This window comes from Panthera leo, chromosome A1 (assembly GCF_018350215.1).
Source record: "Panthera leo isolate Ple1 chromosome A1, P.leo_Ple1_pat1.1, whole genome shotgun sequence".
NCBI classification, from domain to species: domain Eukaryota; kingdom Metazoa; phylum Chordata; class Mammalia; order Carnivora; family Felidae; genus Panthera; species Panthera leo.
The window spans coordinates 114,410,914-114,416,913 of NC_056679.1; the positions used below are offsets into that span (position 1 = coordinate 114,410,914).

The 6,000-nt window shown below is 41.0% G+C and overlaps 1 non-coding gene across 1 annotated transcript; it reads right to left on the reverse strand.

The window, feature by feature from the left end:
- Positions 1-4,914: 4,914 nt before the first annotated feature.
- Positions 4,915-4,987, reverse strand: TRNAE-CUC. The gene has a single exon. It is a non-coding gene; the product is annotated as a tRNA-Glu (tRNA).
- Positions 4,988-6,000: the final 1,013 nt, after the last annotated feature.

Genomic DNA, 6,000 nt, shown 5'->3' on the forward strand with positions numbered 1-6,000 from the left:
CTGCTTCAGATTCTGTGTCTCCTTCTCTCTCTGCCCCTTCCCCACTCACAGTGTCTTTCTCAAAAATACACATTAAAATTTTTTTAAAACAAAAATTTAAGAAATGAAACAAAACACCTTTATTTCCATCTTTCACCATCCCTTTAAACCTGGGCAGTCGAAGTCCATTTATTATACACTTGGTTCAGGCGGGTTCCTTGGGTTCCATGGTCCCTCTTAGGAATAGAAAATTCCTAGGGTGTTTGAGGGGTTCCTGCCTAGCTCAATCTATAGACTATATGACTCTTGATCTTGGGGTCGTGATTTTAAGTGCCATGTGGGAATAGAGCTTACTTTAAAAAAAAAAAAGTCCTAAGGTGTTTGAGTCACAAAAAATGACACTTTTTCCTTTTTTCCAGCTGGGGATTTCTCTCTCAATATTTGCCCGAGAGAGGCGTCATGCCTGGTCTTTTTTGTATTACCTCAGCTTACCAACCAGAGGCAAAGGGAGGCAGAGAGAGGAAAAGTAAGGGGAGTGGGAAAGTTCTTAACTTTTACTTCCATGTGATGGTTTAACACTTGGGCATAGTAGATGTTTAAAGCCACCTTTTTTTTCCTGATGGATACTTGTACAGTTACTTTAGAAACCACCCGCATCCCCATCCTCTGGTGGTTATCCACCCAGGAAAAGCACTCTGTTCTGACAGTTCTTTTACTTCCTCTTTCAGGCCCTAGCATTCTGGAGGCCCACTTCCAATTTCTTGTCTGTTGAAACTTGTTATGCTCTGTAAGAACTCTGTCTGTTAGGATCTAAGATGGCTCTCACACTGGCCCATTTGCAAGTGGCCCCAGGGCCACCCCATATAGTTATGCGTGGTGGTGCACTGCATACCCTAGGGAGTACCATTCCCACCATCCTTGCAGAGATTTGTCTATTGATTTTGACAGTTTTCCAGCAGGTGGCAATAAAGTGTTTTGTCCAAACTAAATTAGTGGGACTATTTTTCAATAGAAGGTATGAAGTGTCTGGATGAAAGAGAACTTCCTTCTCACGGTGCCATTTAGGCTAGCGGTGGCTCTGTATGGTCCACACTTGGTCTGCGTGAATCTCTCACGTACTCCTTGCCCAAACAAACTGGGGAGGACAGTCCAAACCCAGTGCAGTTTGGGCATTCCTCTGCTCTTCCACCAAAACAGCTGCCAGCCCCTCTCAGCTCCTCTCTATTTTCCAGGCAGGAATCAGACACAGGTCCACTGTGCCTCTCTAACTACAAAGGCACATCTCATGTAGTCTGAGTAGTTCCACTGAAGGTTCCTCTCCCTCAGCTTGAGGTAAAAGGAAGGCAGGCATCTGGTAAGAATCACAGCATACCAGCAACCGTCTCCAAAAAATTATTTTCTCACTTGACTTTTTATAACTTGTTGTATTTAGAGTTATCTACCTGATTCTGTCTAAACCCTTATTTCTAGGGGGAGTCCATTTCAGAACTCACTTTAGTGAGCTTTTTGGAGGGTAGGGGGAGTTGTTGGATTTTTTTCATAATATCCTGTTGCTTTGGTTAAAACAATATTTCTCAACCAGGGATAATTTTTATGGCCATGTCTAGAGGCATTTCTATGAGCTCTCGGTGCTATTGGCATCTAGCAGGTAGAGGTCAAGGACACTGCTAAACATCCTACAATGCATAGGATAGCCCTCCCCACAACAAAGAATTATCTGACTGAAATGTAACATCTTGCAATAAATAGAATGTCTTCATTTGGTAGTCACTATAAGTAAGAAAACACCTCAAAATTACATCACTTATTTTCTTCCTTTTCCCTCCAAATGCTTTACCTATAGATGTAGAGGTTACATTTGAATATATAATTAGTGTCAAAACAGCATTTCAGATAGCTCTTTGGACCCGATGAGAAGTGATTGGTGTGTTGCTAAGACTTGCGCTGGAGGTAAACCCTGCCAGGAAAGTTATCACTTCAGGTGAAACTTTGTAGTTATTTCTTTGTGAGATGACTTTTATAGCCCAGGAAAACAAACACCTTACCCACCTGCTCTGAGCAGAGACTTTATCTCCCTCAGAAGTCAAGTCATATGTCAAATCACTATGGAAGAAATACACACTTCCTGCAACCCCAGAACACATTCTAGATGCCAGGGAGGACTTCAGCATGTCTGACTCCCCAGGGTGACCTGTGTCACTGGGATGATACTGAAGTGAAGGAATAGATCTCTGTAGTCACTTCACAACCGACACCCTTATTATTCAAAGAGAAAGCAAATGAATTTCTGTGCAACCCCACTATGGAATAGTCTGAACTCCCTCTTCTAGTTGTAGCAGGATGTTGAGCCCTTCTCTTGTGCCTTCAATAAGGAAACTTTCATTATTTAAGTATCCTCTTCACCCTTACTGATCTCATATCAGACCAAGGCTATTTGAGGAATAGCATATAGATGAACTTTTGTTCAATCAAGGCTGCTATTATCTTTTTTAATAGCATGCTCATAAGAAACTGGAGCCATAGTAGTCAGCCAAAGCCAAAAAGACATATCCCATCCCCACTAACTTTATCACTTAAAAAGTAAAATAAACACAACAAACATTGAATACTTATGAATGTCAGACTTGGAATAAGAACATAGAACCTATGGGGCACCTGGGTGGCTCAGTCGGTTAAGCGTCCGACTTCGACTCAGGTCATGATCTCACCATTGGTGAGTTCAAGCCCCTCATCAGGCTCTGTGCTGACAGCTCAGAGCCTGGAGTTTGCTTCAGATTCTGTGTCTCCTTCTCTCTGCCCCTCCCTTGCTCACACTGTGTCTCTTTATCTCTCTCAAAAATAAACATTAAAAAAATTTTTTTAGAGAACATTGAACTTACAATAAGAAAACCTGTATTTGAGTTCTAGCCCTTTCACTTAGTAGCCATGTGACTCTGGGCAAGGTACCTAACCTAAATGCACATTAGAGTCCCCATTAGTAAAATAGGAAAAGTAATACTGAATGAATTGGTATACATAAAAGTATTTTATAAGCTCTGTACTCCAATTTTTCACTCTTCTCTCCTATGCTGCTTTCAGAGACCTAAAGAAGTCTCTGGAGATGTTTGGCACCATCTGGGTTTTTATTACTAGTGATGAGCCCCATGTGGAAGTCTTTTTTGGCAGAAGTTGCTAAATACTTGTAAATCTATTTTTAAATGAAAACCAACAACCACTTAGAGCCTCCAAACTCTTGGGGCTATTTAAGTTTTTTGTTTTTGTTTTTGTTTTTGTTTTTTGAGAAAGAGTATACAAGCAGGAGAGAGGGGCAGATGGGGAGAGGGAGAGGGAGAGGGAGAGAGAGAGAGACAGAGAGAGATAGAAAATCCCAAGCAGGCTCCATGCTCAGCACAGAGCCCAACTCAGGGCTCAATCCCATGACTCTGGGATCATGACCCAAGCCAAAATCAAAAGTCAGATGTTCAACTGACTCTGGGATCATGACCCAAACCAAAATCAAAAGTCAGATGTTCAACTGACTGAGCCACCCAGGCACCCCTGTTTTTAAGATATCTGAACCTTGTGAATTGTAACACATATAAGCATACCTCCTCTCTAATAAAGAAGTATATTTACACTTCCCACTTATAGAATAAGACATATGTATTGATAAGGATGGGATATAGATGCAGTTTTATGTGCAGGAAAATCGACTGCCTAGAAGATGATGTTGTAACTACCTGGATTCCCACAAAGTAGCAAAATGCTACCGAATTCAATCAAACTCAGCTAGTTTTTTTTTTTTCTGGAAGTATTCCTGTATATTGGGGAAAAAGAAAGGACTAAAAACTCAACAAAATTAAAATTTTCTCATAAAGAAGCAACTCACCATTAGAGAGTGGTATTGTTGGCTCTTCTAAGGAATGCAGTGGAACCTATCTGGGCCACTTTCCCCAGGACCATTGTGCCAGTGTACAAGAATGCATGTTCTTCATAAACAAACAAACAAAAAAAATTACTAGCTGCAAAGAGAAGAAAGTGTTCCAGGGTGTACAAATCCCACGCCAACATCCAAAATAATGGCAAATACTGTTCTGATCTTAGCAACCCAAAGTAACCTTTGAGCCATTTATTTATTCAACACATATTTCTTGAGCAACTATTATGGCCCTGGTACTGTATTAAGGGATATAATCATGATCTCTGCCCTAAAAAAGCTTCATCTTACATATCTCTGGAATAGAATGTTTTTGGAATAGAACCAAAGTTAACATAATGTTTATTTCAGCTTCCATATTCACTCACACAGCTACTGGTGCCATCCAGTTTGGGAAGCTAGAACAATTGACAGTAACTCTCATCTCTGCCAAGTACACATTTTTGGCCTGATCACTTGGAATTCAGTGTATGTCAATAATATAAGCCAATGAAATCATCAGCTATAAGGCTAACTTCTTTTGGCTTCTTGATTAAATTCCTATAGTCAACTAGGTATTTTTTCCACAATCAGAACTTTTATTGTTTAAAAAAGGGGGATGGCACCTGACTGGCTCTTTCAGTAGAGCATGTGATTCTTGATCTTGGGGTCATGCATTACAGCCTCATGTTGCGGGTAGAGCTTACTTAAAAAGAAAAAAAAGGTATTTGTTTTTCTTCTCCCCTCTTCCTATACCTGTGTAAGAGGGGAAAAAAAATTTTGTAAGAAGAAAATAGCTTAGCTAAGGGTAGGGAATAAGGTTTTTATTTTATTCTAGTATTTTGTTTGTTTTGAGAGAGAGGTTGCAAGTGAGCGAGTGGCAGAGAGAGGGAGGGAGAGAAAGGAAGAGAGAAGTGGGGCTCCCCCAATGCTGGGCTGGAACCCACGAACTGTGAGATCATGACCTGAGATGAAGTCAGATGCTTAACCAACTGAGCCACCCAAGTGCCCCGATTCTATTTTATTTTATGTAGACTCTGTGCCCAACATGGGGCTTGAACTCATGACCCCAAGATTGAGAGTCATACACTCCACCGACTGAGCCAGCCAGGCACCCCTCCATGTAAAGGAAACTTAAAAAGTCCTCAGAGGAGTGCCTGGGTGACTCAGTTAAGCATCCAACATCAGCTCAGGTCATGATCTCACAGTTCATGGGTTTGAGCCCCCCATTGGGCTTTGTGCTGACAGCTTGGAGCCTGGAGCCTGCTTTCAGATTTGTGTCTCCCTCTCTCTCTGCCCCTCCCCCGCCCCTGCTCTCAAAAATAAATAAACATTAAAAAATAATAATAAAATAAAAAATAAAAAGTGCTCAGAGGTTCAACGAGATTTTGACCTTCACAAAAGCATGGGCCTTCTGCTACCCCTTTGGCCAGAAATCCAGGTAAGAGGATCTTGCCATTCTGCATACCTTTCCTCTCCCTTAGAGGCCTGAGGTTTTTGGGTCCTCCTACCATTTGACCAGCCAGCCTCCTCAAATTCCTTTCATTAGGGCCACACCTTCTCTGGCAAACTAACAGCCCAAATACTTGCAGATTACACTCTATATACAACCATATTTTTGCCAAATATTTACACCTGACTGCTCTTTTCCACTAAAGACAAAGGTATAATGATTTACAGAAGCATCCAGTGTTTTTCCAGTCTCCCAGCTCATCAGAAGAGAAACTCTGAAGTATGAGGGCTCACATTCTTATTTCAGTCTTTCATAGTAAGAGAGAAACCAAACTGTACATGAGGGAGAAGTATTATAGTTATTATGCAAGTGTGTTACTTCCCTTTTAGAGTAGGATACTACCTGCATCCTAAATGAGTGTCTTACCAAAAACAAGTACCACAAAAACACTTGTGGAAAAATGAAATGGCCCTTAGTGTAACCAAATTTGTTGCCTTTTAACAACAAATTTTGCTATTTGTTTCTTCTTGTTTGTCTTATGTGTATTGTTTCCCTCCACCTGTAATACTTGGATAGTACATACTCATTCACACACTTGAAAATATTTATTGAGCACCTAGTATGTGCCAGGTACTGTGCCACATTCTGGAGACACAGCAATGAACACACTAGA